The sequence below is a fragment of the Silurus aristotelis genome (assembly GCF_946808225.1).
Source record: "Silurus aristotelis genome assembly, chromosome: 10".
NCBI lineage: Eukaryota > Metazoa > Chordata > Actinopteri > Siluriformes > Siluridae > Silurus > Silurus aristotelis.
In genome coordinates, this window is record NC_139583.1 from 867166 (window position 1) to 882396 (window position 15231).

Here is a 15231-nt window from a genome sequence, read left to right on the forward strand (position 1 = left end):
TTTTATACCTGTTTAATAAGATATAAAAATAGATATAAAAATACAAAATGACACAGTCGATGTCTTTATATCTTTATTTATTTCTTCATTATTTGTTTTCCTTGTTTTTTTTTCTTCTTCTTCTTCTTCTTTCAGTTGCTCCCATTAGGGGGCGCCACAGCAGATCATCCGTCTCCACACCCCCCTGTCCTCTACATCTGCCTCTTTCACACCAACTACCTGCATTTCTTCCCTCACTTTCACGTCTTCCTCTTTTCCTCCTTCCTGGTGTCTCCATCCTCAGCATTCTCCTACTGATATACCCCATGTCCCTCCTCTGCACATGTCCAAACCATCTCAATCTCACCTCCCTCACCTTGTCTCCAAAACGTCCTACATGCGCTGTCTCTCTAATAAACTCATTTCTAATACTGTCCATCGTCGTCACTCCCAACGAACATCTCAACATCTTCAGCTCTGCTACCTCCAGCTCCACCTCCTGTCTTTTACTCAATGCCACTGTCTCTAATCCATACAACATCTCAGGTCTCACCACAGTCCTATAAACTTTCCCTTTCACTCTCACAGATACTCTTCTATCACAAATCACTCCTGCTATCACTCTTCTCCACCCACTCCACCCTGCCTGCACTCTTTTCTTCACTTCTCTAACACACTCTTCATTACTTTACACTGTTGACCCCAGGTACCTGAACTCCTCCACCTTCTCCACCTCTTCTCCCTACAACCGCACCCCTCCACTGCCCTCCCTCTCATTCACACACATGTACTCTGTCTTACTTCTACTGACTTTCATAGTTTCTATACATTTTATTTTATAGCACCAGCACACAAAGACTTTGTGTTTATGCTGAATTATTATTATTATTATTATTATTAATATTATTATTATTCCTCCCTAAGCTGCTCGTGCAGACTAAACCGTAAGATCTTGAGAGTTTAAACTTCGCCAAATGGTGGAGCTCAATTTGGGAGATGTTGACAAAGTAGCAACCCAAAGGGGGCGCTACAGTCCAAAAAACTTCATTTCACACATTTTAGGCCAAAGCACATACAACATACATCATAGACTCAAAACTTTCAGATGTTTGGAATCATTGGGTCAAAACTAAGAAAATGCATATTGACAAAGTTCGTAAAAAGTAAAAATGTTAAAAACATACTTTTGTGAACTCGTTCTAAGTTCTTTACGCCAGCAGAGCAAAACCAGTGTAACAACGATCAGTAGACCAGTTAATAATTATATAAAAAACAACTATTAACTCACCTTCCACAAAAATGGCAATAACTCATGAATGGAGTGAGATATCGATAGATAGATAGATAGATAGATAGATAGATAGATAGATAGATAGATAGATAGATAGATAGATAGATAGATAGATAGATAGATAGATAGATAGATAGATAGATAGAACTTTATTGTCATTGCATAGTACAGGTACAGCAACGAAATGCAGTTTGACATCTACCAGAAGTGCAAAATGTAGCAGTCGTGCAAAAGTGCAAATAAATATATGGCATATTTACAGCAAGTTATAGTGATAATATGTAAACATATGTAAAGTGAATAAATAAAAAGGCAGTAACAGTGCAGAGACGTGTGGACATCAATTTAGAGTACAAGTCGAATAAACAGTCTACTATATATAAATATATATATATATATGTAAATATATATACACACACAGGTTATATACACAAATGAATGAAATGTTGGGCAGAATGTACAGTAATGATATAAGGATACACAGATAAAAATAGTGCAGATGTAATGAGGAGTAAAAGATATACTATATAATATGTACATGTATAGTACAGAGGTTATATACAGTGTTTTGTTTTGTGTTTGTTTTGTGGTGATTTAGCGGTGTAGTGTAGAGTTCAGTAGTTTGATGGTGGATGGAAAAAAGCTGTCCCTGAACCTGCTGGTTCTGGTGCGCAAGTTCCTGTATCTCCTTCGTGATGGAAGGAGGTTAAACAGTTTATGACTGGGATGTGAAGAGTCCTTGATAATGTTGTGAGCTCTGCGCAGACATCTGCTGTGGTGAAGGTGCTCAATGGCAGGTAGTTTGGTGCCAGTGATGCATTGGGCGGTTTTGACCAGCCTTTGCAGGGCTTTTCGTTCACTCACAGTAGAGCCTCCGTACCATACAGTGATGGAGTTGGTCAGGATGCTCTCAATGATGCAGCGGTAGAAGCTCGTTAAAATCCCAGGGGACAGATGAGATTTCTTGAGACTTCTCAAGAAGTAAAGGCACTGTTGTGCTTTTTTTTACCAGAGCTGAAGTGTTCTGCTGCCATGTCAAATCCTCAGAGATGTGAACTCCCAGGAACTTAAAGCTGGAGACTCGTTCTACCTCGGTTCCATTGATGCTGACGGGTAGATGTCTCCTGCTGTTGGATTTCCGAAAGTCCACAATGAGCTCTTTGGTCTTTGTGGCGTTGAGAGTCAGGTTGTTGTTGGCACACCACGCTGCTAGATTACGGATCTCTTCCCTGTAGGCCGATTCGTTGTTGTTGTTGATCTGGCCGACCACGGTGGTGTCATCTGCATACTTTATGAAGATGTTGGAGTTATACAGAGGAGCACAATCGTGGGTGAACAGGGAGTAGAGCAGTGGGCTCAAAACACAGCCCTGCGGGATGCCAGTTTTCAGAATGAGGGTAGAGGATAACTGGTTACCCAACCTGAGATTGAGGTCTGTTGGTGAGAAAGTCCAGAATCCATCTGCAAGTGGAGATGCAGATACCCAGTTCACTGAGCTTAGTGATCAGTACAGTGGGGAGGACTGTATTGAATGCAGAGCTAAAGTCAATGAACAGCATTCTGATGTACGTGTTGCTTTTATCCAGGTGGGTGAGGGCTGAATGAAGAGCCGTGGAAACTGCGTCCTCTGTTGACCTGTTCAGGCAAACTGGTGTGGGTCCAGTGTAGGTGGTAGGCCCGCAGTGAGGTGATTCAGGATCAGTTTCTCAAAGCACTTTATAGCGATAGGGGTGAGTGCAACTGGTCGAAAGTCATTCAGGCATTTAGCAGCTGAGTGCTTAGGCACTGGTATAATGGTAGTGGTCTTCAGGCATGTAGGTACTGTGGCTTGGGCCAATGACAAGTTGAAAATGTCAGTAAAAACCTGTGCCAGTTGTCCAGCGCATGCTCTGAGAACACGTCCCGGTATGCCATCCGGGCCAGCTGCCTTTCGTGCATCCACTCTGCTAAACACTGAATAGATGTCCATTGTTGAGAGTGAAAGTGGGCTGTAAGCAGTAGAAGAGTCCCTGGTTGTTGTAAAATGTCCTGTGCATTTGTCAAAACGAGCAAAAAAGTGATTGAGCTCGTCCGGTTGCAAGGCACTGCTGGTTGGTTGAGCTGTGCGTTTGTAGTCTGTGATGGACTGGATGCCTTTCCACATGCGTCTGGGGTCAGAGTTGTGGAAGTGCTCTTCTATGTGGAGTTTGTATGTGAGTTTTGCTTTCCTGATGCCTCTTTTCAGGTTGGCCCTGGCTCTGTTGTAGTCCTCTGCACTGCCAGATTTAAAGGCAGCATCTCTTGCTTTCAACAGGAGATGGACTTCAGAGTTCATCCATGGTTTCTGATTAGGAAAGCATTTCACGTGTTTGACGGTAGTGACATTGTCAATGCACGTGTTAATATGGTCCAAAACAGATGAAGTGTAAATGTCCATGTCTGTGTGAGAGTCCAGTGTGGCCTGTGAGGCAAACATGTTCCAGTCAGTATCCTGAAACTGTAGCTGTAGAGAAGAAATGGCCCCCTCTGACCATACCTGTCCTCACAGCTGGTTTCACACGTTTTATCAGTGGTGTGTATTTGGGTAGCATGAACAAAGAGAGGTGATCAGACTGACCCAAGTGGGGGAGGGGAATGGCTGTGTATGCCCCAGGTATGTTTGTGTATACCTGGTCCAGTGTTTTGTCCCCTCTGGTAGAGCAGGAGATATTGCGGTGAAATTTTGGTAAAACCGATTTCAGGTTGGAGTGGTTGAAATCTCCAGCAACAACAATAGCTCCTTCAGGATGTGCAGACTGCAGTTTGCTGATAGCTGCATGCAGTTCCTCCATAGCTAGCTTAGCATTAGCATCCGGCGGAATGTACACTGCAGTCACAACAATGGCTGAGAATTCTCTCGGTAAATAAAAGGGTCTGCACTTAATCATCAAATACTCTAAATGAACAGAGCAATGACTTTCAGTAACAGTAGAGTCCGTGCACCATGAGTTGTTAACATAAATGCACAGACCTCCACCTCTGCGCTTACCAGAGTCCTCTGCCGTCCTGTCCGCCCGATAAACACTGCGACCCCCGAGCTCAATGGCGCTGCTGGGAATGTTGTTGTTGAGCCATGTTTCCGTAAAAATCATGACATTACATTCCTTAATCTGTTTGTGTGATGTTATCCGGAGCAGCAGCTCATCCATTTTGTTTGCAAGAGACCGTACATTAGCAAGTATGTGTTTATGTGCTCAAACTTTGGTAAAAAAAAAAAAAACTGCATAGCTTTGCCACTTGGTGGCGCTACACAAATAAAAAATAATAAATAGGGCAACCGTTCATCCGATCGACTGGATACTTGGTACGCAGCGTCTCTGTCCAGTGCCATAAGAGTTCATGAGGACATTTCTGTATCTAAAAAAACATGGCCGCCATCTGCCAAAAACCTGTGAGCATCTGATAGACAACGATACCAGAGGCGTATTACAACAAAACCTAATTTTCAACAAAAAAAAGGTGTAAATGAGGCGATGTGCTGATTTCAAGTCAGGAGTTTCTTTATCATTTATTCCTCTAAAAATGTTCTACATTTACTTCATTACCATACATCACTGGTTCTGGAGTCAGTGTGTATCTTGTAATTAGACCTGTAGTGGATTTTACTGATACCGATAGCTAAGATGGATTATTCTACACTAAAATACCACTGAAATTTATAAAAAGAATAAAAAATTGATTAACAAAAATGTGTTAAATGAATATATTCATGAATATGGAGGAAAATAAGACATGCATTCAAACTGAAACAAAAAGAAAAACTTCATATTAGTAACATTAGTAACAGTAACATCCAAAATAAATAAAAAGGGCACATAAACAGCACGTGGCATCAGTGATTCGCCTCTAGAGGGCGCTCTTGCACTGTATAACGCTACCTATTGATATGGATTTTTGCTGATAGCACATCAACTATCGGTGCCGATTAATTGGCAAAACTGTTGAATTGGTCGAGTTCTACTTGTAATGTTTTGAAATATCAAAATATGACATGTTTCTAATATTTTTACCAAAATTAAATTGTTATCGGTTCTGAGTTATAAACCTCACCAGCGCTTGTGTTTATATTCTATATTTATTTACTTCCGTTCCTCAGATGTTGTTCTACAGCAGGGGTATTCATATAATATAATTAAAGAGGTCCAGTTAGAGAAAATTACTTGAAGCAAAGGTCCGGAAGATCATAATGTCTAACCAGTTAGTGTGATAGATATTTAAGTAGCGCAGTAGTTTTTTCCAACATCTGCATGTAATCAATACCTGACTGTCAAATCAAATGAATTCAGTACAATTAAACTTTCTGACAATATTTTTGTCATGTAACATAGAACTGAACATATATGTATGACTGTAGATATGTATAATGTTTTTTCAGTAACTAAATAAAAGTAGGGTTGCTAGCTAGCGTGTCTCAGCCCGGGAAAGGGTTTGATCTCCACTTCCAGACCAGTGAATACGAGCGGTACCACTGGATTACAGCCTCTGGGGGGCGCTGCACATTATGAGTCTGCATCTCTGGTGAGTAGGTTGTGTTTTATTTACATTTTAAAGTGTTTTTTTACTTTATGTTATTAGACAAATCTTGATTCTAAACTGCTCCAGATGTTGCAGGTGCACAGTTGTGGTTGTAGTGTAAAGTTCTGGAGTCTTAACTGGGTTTGTTGCCTCAGTAAAATGTTTTCAGCCTCTTCATATGTGAAATTTCTCTCTCTCTGTAATGCCACGTGTTGTTATATTGTGTTTTTTTTTTCAGTTAAGTGTGTACTGATGCATTTTTGCTTAATAGAATCCAAATATATACAAATAAACAGCAGTCAGTTTATTAATGATCGCTCGAGCTGGATAATGCTGCATCAGCTGGCACTATGTAACTGTTACTGTTATTAAACCACTGGGTTGGTAAATGTTGTGTTCAGGTTCCTGCAGTATCAGTGAGCTGTGATGTAGTTCTATACACCAACACACTGCATCTGTCCGTCAGTTTAAAGTGAAATAAAGAAGTGTAAAATGTGTACATGAACTCTCTCACTGCCTTATCGTAATGAGTCCATCATGATATGTCTCAACTCAGGACACAATGTTACCACAGAGTTTCTAACACAGAGTTTCTAACACAGAGTTTCTACCACAGAGTTTCTTACACAGAGTTTCTACCACAGAGTTTCTACCACAGAGTTTCTACCACAGAGTTTCTAACACAGAGTTTCTACCACAGAGTTTCTTACACAGAGTTTCTACCACAGAGTTTCTAACACAGAGTTTCTAACACAGAGTTTCTACCACAGAGTTTCTAACACAGAGTTTCTAACACAGAGTTTCTAACACTGCTTAGATGAAATCAGATTGATGAAATAAATGAATGTCATAACAGCATTTCTGTATCACAGCCGAAATGTTTGGGTTTTTAACATGTAACGGACAGCAGGCTGAAACTCTTGTCTAGAGATGATTTGTTGCATGCCTCCTGCAAAACACTTCCGTTATAAACCCCTTGGAAAGTACCTGAAATTCTTCTAACACCCCGAGGGGGGTGGGGGGGGGAGTTGTTTTATTACACTTGTTATGAAACAGCAGCTTTACAGATTTGATCAGTGAATTATGCTGTAGTTTATATAATATTTTATATAATTATATATCAGATAGATTCAAATCCCGGGAGGTAAATGATCACCAGAATTTTGGTATATAAAATACGCTGCATGTGTTTCAGTAAAATAATCTCAAATATATTTGACAGAAGCAGTTGTACATACATTTAGTTAAAGTGATGAATCTGGAAATACAGACTTTAATACAGGCTTTTTATTTTATATCAAATATAAGATTTATCCAGAGGAGGGAAGTAATGAAGTACAAATACTTCGTTACTGTAAGTAGATTTTTCTGGTATCAGTTTTTTACTCCACTATTTATTTTTCAGACTTTTTACTTTTACTCATTACATTTTTACACAAATATCTGTACTTTTTACTTCTTACATTTTCAAAACCGGCTCTTACTTTAATTTTAATCTACTGATTTGGTAAAATATATTTTACATAAACTACATTTACATCAGAAAAAAATATTCTCTGATTATGTAATCGGTATGATTATATAAATAAATATTATTTATACCATAAATCAGTCTGATTATGACAAAAGCTTCTTGACTTTCTCTGGTATCAAATCATTAACTGTCCGTGTGGAAACATAGCAAAGGTTCTGTTTGGTGTCCTGATGATATACGCAATTTATCCATTATTATTACTTTAAAACTTTTACAAGAATTTTTTGTCTTCATGCTCCATGTTGAGTTCAGTTTCACTAATAATAAACATTCATTTGCATAAAGCATCAATATTTCTCCATGTCCATGTTGCTTAAAGTATTAAAACAGAAAGTATTAATATATGGTACATTTAGAACAGATAGAAATGTGCAATTAAATTGCAATTAAATATTTAACTTGATTGACAGCTCTAATATTAATATAATGTGAGGTTCAGTTTCCAGTGTGACACTAAAACAGGTAGAAGTAATAACTACTTTTTACTAAAGTACATTTCTGAGCCAAAACGTCTTTACTTTCACTTGAGTAAAAAGTATAAATCAGTACTTCAACTTTTCCCTGAGTATTTTAATACATGAGTATCTGCACTTCTACTAAAGTAAAGGATGTGTGTACTTTTGCCACCTCTGGATTTATCAAAGAAAACCTGCTGAAAGAACTAGAAGTTCTCAGTTCTCCACTGTGTCAGTATGAAATCCCTCTGGTTGTGTTTCATTCTGCCTTTTCTTCATATTCCACCAGAAAATGTACAAATACAGTTCACAAGAATAAACACAGATGTGAATAAATCCGTTACAGTGAGCTCCATCTTGCTGTGTGAAGAAGCAGCATGTACACAAGACATATGGACTTTTATTTTTAAACTTTTATTTTATTTATCATTTTAAACAAATATCAGTATAATTGTGTTACAGTGTTTGTGATTTAAACCTCATTGTTTTTTATTGTGAAATCTTTCTTAGGTTCTTTTTTTAACAAACTCACACACACACACACACACACACACACACACACACACACACACACACACACACACACACACACACACACACACACACATACACACACCGCATATAAGGCAGCAGTCCTGTCTGATACTTTACTATTCGTATCTTTACAGATAAATAGCTGTGGGTTTTAAATAAAATCACATGGGAAAGTTGTTATTTGTACACATTGGAGGTCAGTGAGTGTTTGGTGATAGGAGACACTTTAACACTCAAATACTTGTTAATTTCCATTGGTAGAAAATGAACAATTCAAAATTATCCTGCAGAAACCATCACCCTGCATCTGTCCATCAGTTTAAAGTGAAATATAAAAGGGTGAAGTGTGAACATGAACTCGCTCACTGCTTTATTATAAAGTGTACAGTAGCGTTACGCTGATACACTGATCTGTACTGTGACTCCACTTATAGACACTTTTCCAAAGAGTTTCTGATGCTGGTCAGATGGAATCAGATTTGCTCCTCACTATATTTATATCCTAACAGCATTTCTGTATCATAACCAAATCATTTGGGTTTTTACATGTACCGAACAGACAGCAGGTTCAGACTTTTTTTTGCAAACCTCCTGTGAATCCTCTCATGAACAGTGAGGGGGAAAATGTTTTCAACACAGTAACGATGAAACAACTAGAGAAATTCATGTACATTTCCAAATCATACACAGTTATGCACCAAAGTGCTCTGAGACTGAAGTAAAGTTTTAAACAAATAAAAAGAAACAAAATCCCTTACCTGATTCTTACAAGTAGCAAGTAAACATTTTGTCAACAATCTGTCATTCTAGAAACTTCTCACGTGTGAAGAAGCAAAAAGCTTTGCTAACAATTCCTCGTAAATGCTCCTAAAGGCACCGTAATCATGTACCATCAACCAAACAGAGGAGCTTCTCGAAAAGATTTGCGACTGTTCAATCAGAAATATACACAAGTGACTGAGAGCCCTTTGAGGATCTCCAGAAAGATCTGAAAGAGCAGGTACAGTTATTACAGAAATCACACAATTAGAAGTTCACGTCACCGCTGTGGACTCCATTCACGATCACCCTGAAGGTAGAGCATGTGAGCAAGTTGAAGCAGTGTTACTCTGCTCTTTTCCTCTCTGTGTGGAAGCTTCACACACTTACAGCCCTGGTGGAAAGCTTTGCTCATGCACTCACATTTACCAGTAATACAGAGTTCCCTCACCACCCTCTCGAATGATCAGAGCTTCGTTCCCATACACATGCTCTGTCGAGAAAATTCCACTACTGAAGAAACGGCACGCATGTTCAAGCTCATTTGAAGATTGCAACAAAATAATTGGAGAAGTCTGTAGATCAGTTTGAAAAAGATTTTAATGGAAGACATACTGGGAAATTCTTGAGCTAATTCTGTTACTATCATGTAGGATGAGATTTGTTTTTCGAGCTTCCAGCAGGACAGCGATCCAAAACTCACTTCAAACAACACTCTCATTTGATTTCAGAGGTGTGTGTATCTTTGATCTTCATTTTGTGTCACTTTGAGCTCTGTGTGTGTGTGTGTGTCGGCTCAATGAAACAACATTTCTTTGAGCCGAAAAGTTTGGAAAACAAAAATTAGACACACAAATTTTTTTATGAAGCTTTTATTATTGTTTTAAAATAAAAACCTAAATAAAAGTATACATCTGTGAGCCAACTCACGGTCACGGTGATCCTCTAATTTCACACTGCCGTCATCTCAATGAGGTTGTAGTAATACAACTACAAACTCTAGCACACGTTGTGTACATTATCACTAGTTGATCAATTCTTCTGCTTCATGAGAATGTTGGCACAACGTAACATTCACTCCGTATGTACAGTTTCAATGAAGCTATGAATTGTTTGGCTCCATGTAAATATCCTCGTAATAATCATGTGAATTGTTTGACTCCAAATATACATAGACGCAATAACGTCTGAATTTTGTTTGATAGTCAGATATATTTTGTCAGCATATTGTAGAAATTGTTTGATAGTCAGATATATTTTGTCAGCATATTGTAGAAATTGTTTGATAGTCAGATATATTTTTTCAGCATATTGTAGAAATTGTTTGATAGTCAGATATATTTTTTCAGCATATTGTAGAAATTGTTTGATAGTCAGATATATTTTTTCAGCATATTGTAGAAATTGTTTGATAGTCAGATATATTTTTTCAGCATATTGTAGAAATTGTTTGATAGTCAGATATATTTTTTCAGCATATTGTAGAAATTGTTTGATAGTCAGATATATTTTTTCAGCATATTGTAGAAATTGTTTGATAGTCAGATATATTTTTTCAGCATATTGTAGAAATTGTTTGATAGTCAGATATATTTTTTCAGCATATTGTAGAAATTGTTTGATAGTCAGATATATTTTTTCAGCATATTGTAGAAATTGTTTGATAGTCAGATATATTTTTTCAGCATATTGTAGAAATTGTTGGATAGTCAGATATATTTTTTCAGCATATTGTAGAAATTGTTTGATAGTCAGATATACGTTGTCAAAATTTTTTTGTTTCGAAGTGTACATGGTTGCAACGAATGCAAAAATTGTTGTGGTAAAAATATTCATAGTTGCAAATTGTTTGATTCCGTCAGTGATGCTCAATTTCTAGCGAAATGTAGGTCTTTTATACAAGTCTGAGGAAGCTGACTCCTCCTCCTGTGCTTTTGGGCGGATCAGGTTTAGAGGCGGTTTATTGCACAGTATTATGTGGTGGATATTCATTGGTTAGCGTTTGTAAAGAGTTTATGATTGGCTGAGTGGACTGTGGCGTGATCAGAGTGTCTACACAGGACGACTAAGCATAATATTTTAATGAAGACTGTTTTAGATACATTCTATCTATCTATCTATCTATCTATCTATCTATCTATCTATCTATCTATCTATCTATCTATCTATCTATCTATCTATTGAATAGGGTTACTGTTTTAGACTATTTCCTGTAATATTACAACTATTTAATAAAGTTTTATACCGTATTCAATACTTTGCTTTTAGACCAAGGTCTTACACACACACACACACACACACACACACACAAACACACACACACACACACACACACACACAGTTTTCTAATGTTATCAAAGCGTTTTTTTATATTGTATTTTACATTGTTTTCATAAATAAGTCAAATTATTCTCTCTCTCTCTCTCTCTCTCTCTCTCTCTCATACTACGATCACTTATTTTGAATGTTTCTAGTTCAATTTGCAAATAAATAAACGATTGTCACGTATGTTTCCATCGTAAACCACTTGGAAAGTACCTGAAATTCGTCTGACACACTGACGTCTACAAATGAAATGAAAAGGAAGAACCATGGGGGGGGGGGGGTCCCTATGTAAAAAACTTTTACTTATTAAAGCCTATGTAAAACTTTAATATATTAGTAAAAGAGCACAATATTAAATATTACACATAAAAGAATCTCACAAGGGATTTTTGTATTTCATCATTTTGAATTGTTTTATTACACTTGTTATGAAACAGCAGCTTTACAGATTTGATCAGTGAATTATGCTGTAGTTTATATAATATTTTATATAATTATATATCAAATAGATTCACCAGAATTTTGGTATATAAAATACGCTGCATGTGTTTCAGTAAAATAATCTCAAATATATTTGACAGAAGCAGTTGTACATACATTTAGTTAAAGTGATGAATCTGGAAATACAGACTTTAATACAGGCTTTTTATTTTATATCAAATATAAGATTTATCCAGAGGAGGGAAGTAATGAAGTACAAATACTTCGTTACTGTAAGTAGATTTTTCTGGTATCAGTTTTTTACTCCACTATTTATTTTTCAGACTTTTTACTTTTACTCATTACATTTTTACACAAATATCTGTACTTTTTACTTCTTACATTTTCAAAACCGGCTCTTACTTTAGTTTTAATCTACTGATTTGGTAAAATATATTACATAAACTAATAGCTTCTTGACTTTCTCTGGTATCAAATCATTAACTGTCCGTGTGGAAACATATCTGCACTTCCACTAAAGTAAAGGATGTGTGTACTTTTGCCACCTCTGGATTTATGAAAGAAAACCTGCTGAGACAAATAGAAGTTCTCAGTTCTCCACTGTGTCAGTATGAAATCCCTCTGGTTGTGTTTCATTCTGCCTTTTCTTCATATTCCACCAGAAAATGTACAAATACAGTTCACAAGAATAAACACAGATGTGAATAAATCCATGTTACAGTGAGCTCCATCTTGCTGTGTGAAGAAGCAGCATGTACACAAGACATATGGACTTTTATTTTTAAACTTTTATTTTATTTATCATTATAAACAAATATCAGTATAATTGTGTTACAGTGTTTGTGATTTAAACCTCATTGTTTTTTATTGTGAAATCTTTCTTAGGTTCTTTCCTTAACAAACTTTTAAGTTTGTAGACTGGTGTTTGATGATTGGAGTCACTTTAACTCAAAAACCAGTCAAGAAAATTCCACTACTTAAGTAAAGGCATGTTTAAACCTTTAATTAAAAATAAAGAACACCAGTAAGTGTAAGTTATAGTTATAAGTGTCGACATCATTTATCCTTTTATTTTACACTGCCATCATCTCAATGAGGTGCTTAATTCATTCACTCGTATTTCGTAGTAATGAAACCATGAACTCTAGCATTTGTGTACATCAGCAGAAGGATCTGATGAATTCTTCATGTCCTCAGACATGTTGGCACATGACCTTCATATAAAATGTACACTGTCTCAACGAGCTGTGGATTATTAGGTCCAATGTATAAGCGATTGTACTGCCCTGTAGCCCGTATCACTCCACATGTTAGATTCTTGTAGAAATGTGCACAACTGTTGGTAATAGCAACAATTTTTCTTGTAAGAATTTTGGAGCCAGTGAGGGTGTTATTTGATTGCAAAGATTGTGATTGTGTTTTTAGTAGTTATAATGATTGTAATCCAAATAAAGTAGTATAAAATGTACAAAATTGTTGCGATCCTACTGAACTGGTTTAGTGTGTACAAAATTGTGATCCAACTAAAACTTTAATATGTATAGAATTACTGTGATCCAAATAAAAATATATGTACAAAATTGTCATCCGACTGAAATAGTTTAGTATGGTTATAATTGTTGTGGTTCAACTGAAATACTTTAGAATGTACAAAACTGCTGTAATCCAAATGATAGTTTAGTATTTACAAAATTAATTTGATCCAACTAAAAGTGTACAAAATTGTTGTGATCAAGTGAAACTGTAGGATGTAAAATATTGGTTCCAACTGAAATAGTAAAGTATGTAGACACAGACACAGTTTAAACTAAACTAGTTTAGTACAGTATGTAGAAAACTGTAATTCAACAGAAAATGTTGTATATACAGTGAAGAAAATAAGTATTTGAACACCCTGCTATTTTGCAAATTCTCCCACTTAGAAATCATGGAGGGGTCTGAAATTGTCATCGTAGGTGCATGTCCACTGTGAGAGACATAATCTAAAAAAAAAATCCAGAAATCACAATATATGATTTTTAAACTATTTATTTGTATGATACAGCTGCAAATAAGTATTTGAACACCTGAGAAAGTCAATGTTAATATTTGGTACAGGAGCCTTTGTTTGCAATTACAGAGGTCAAACGTTTCCTGAAGTTTTTCTCCAGGTTTGCACACACTGCAGGAGGGATTTTGGCCCACTCCTCCACACAGATCTTCTCTAGATCAGTCAGGTTTCTGGCCTGTCGCTGAGAAACACGGAGTTTGAGCTCCCTCCAAAGATTCTCTATTGGGTTTAGGTCTGGAGACTGGCTAGGCCATGCCAGAACCTTGATATGCTTCTTACAGAGCCACTCCTTGGTTATCCTGGCTGTGTGCTTCGGGTCATTGTCATGTTGGAAGACCCAGCCTCGACCCATCTTCAATGCTCTAACTGAGGGAAGGAGGTTGTTCCCCAAAATCTCTCAATACATGGCCCTGGTCATCCTCTCCTTAATACAGTGCAGTCGTCCTGTCCCATGTGCAGAAAAACACCCCCTAAAGCATGATACTACCACCCCCATGCTTCACAGTAGGGATGGTGTTCTTGGGATGGTACTCATCATTCTTCTTCCTCAAAACACGTTTAGTGGAATTATGACCCAAAGTTCTATTTTGGTCTCATCTGACCACATGACTTTCTCCCATGACTCCTCTGGATCATCCAAATGGTCATTGGCAAACTTAAGACATGCCTGGACATGTGCTGGTTTAAGCAGGGGAACCTTCCGTGCCATGCATGATTTCAAACCATGACGTCTTAGTGTATTACCAACAGTACCCTTGGAAACGGTGGTCCCAGCTTTTTTCAGGTCATTGATCAGCTCCTCCCGTGTAGTCCTGGGCTGATTTCTCACCTTCCTTAGGATCATTGAGACCCCACGAGGTGAGATCTTGCATGGAGCCCCAGTCCGAGGGAGATTGACAGTCATGTTTAGCTTCTTCCATTTTCTAATGATTGCTCCAACAGTGGACCTTTTTTCACCAAGCTGCTTGGCAATTTCCCCGTAGCCCTTTCCAGCCTTGTGGAGGTGTACAATTTTGTCTCTAGTGTCTTTGGACAGCTCTTTGGTCTTGGCCATGTTAGTAGTTGGATTCTTACTGATTGTATGGGGTGGACAGGTGTCTTTATGCAGCTAACGACCTCAAACAGGTGCATGTAATTTAGGATAATAAATGTAGTGGAGGTGGACATTTTAAAGGCAGACTAACAGGTCTTTGAGGGTCAGAACTCTAGCTGATAGACAGGTGTTCAAATACTTATTTGCAGCTGTATCATACAAATAAATAGTTTAAAAATCATATATTGTGATTTCTGGATTTTTTTTTTTAGATTATGTCTCTCACAGTGGACATGC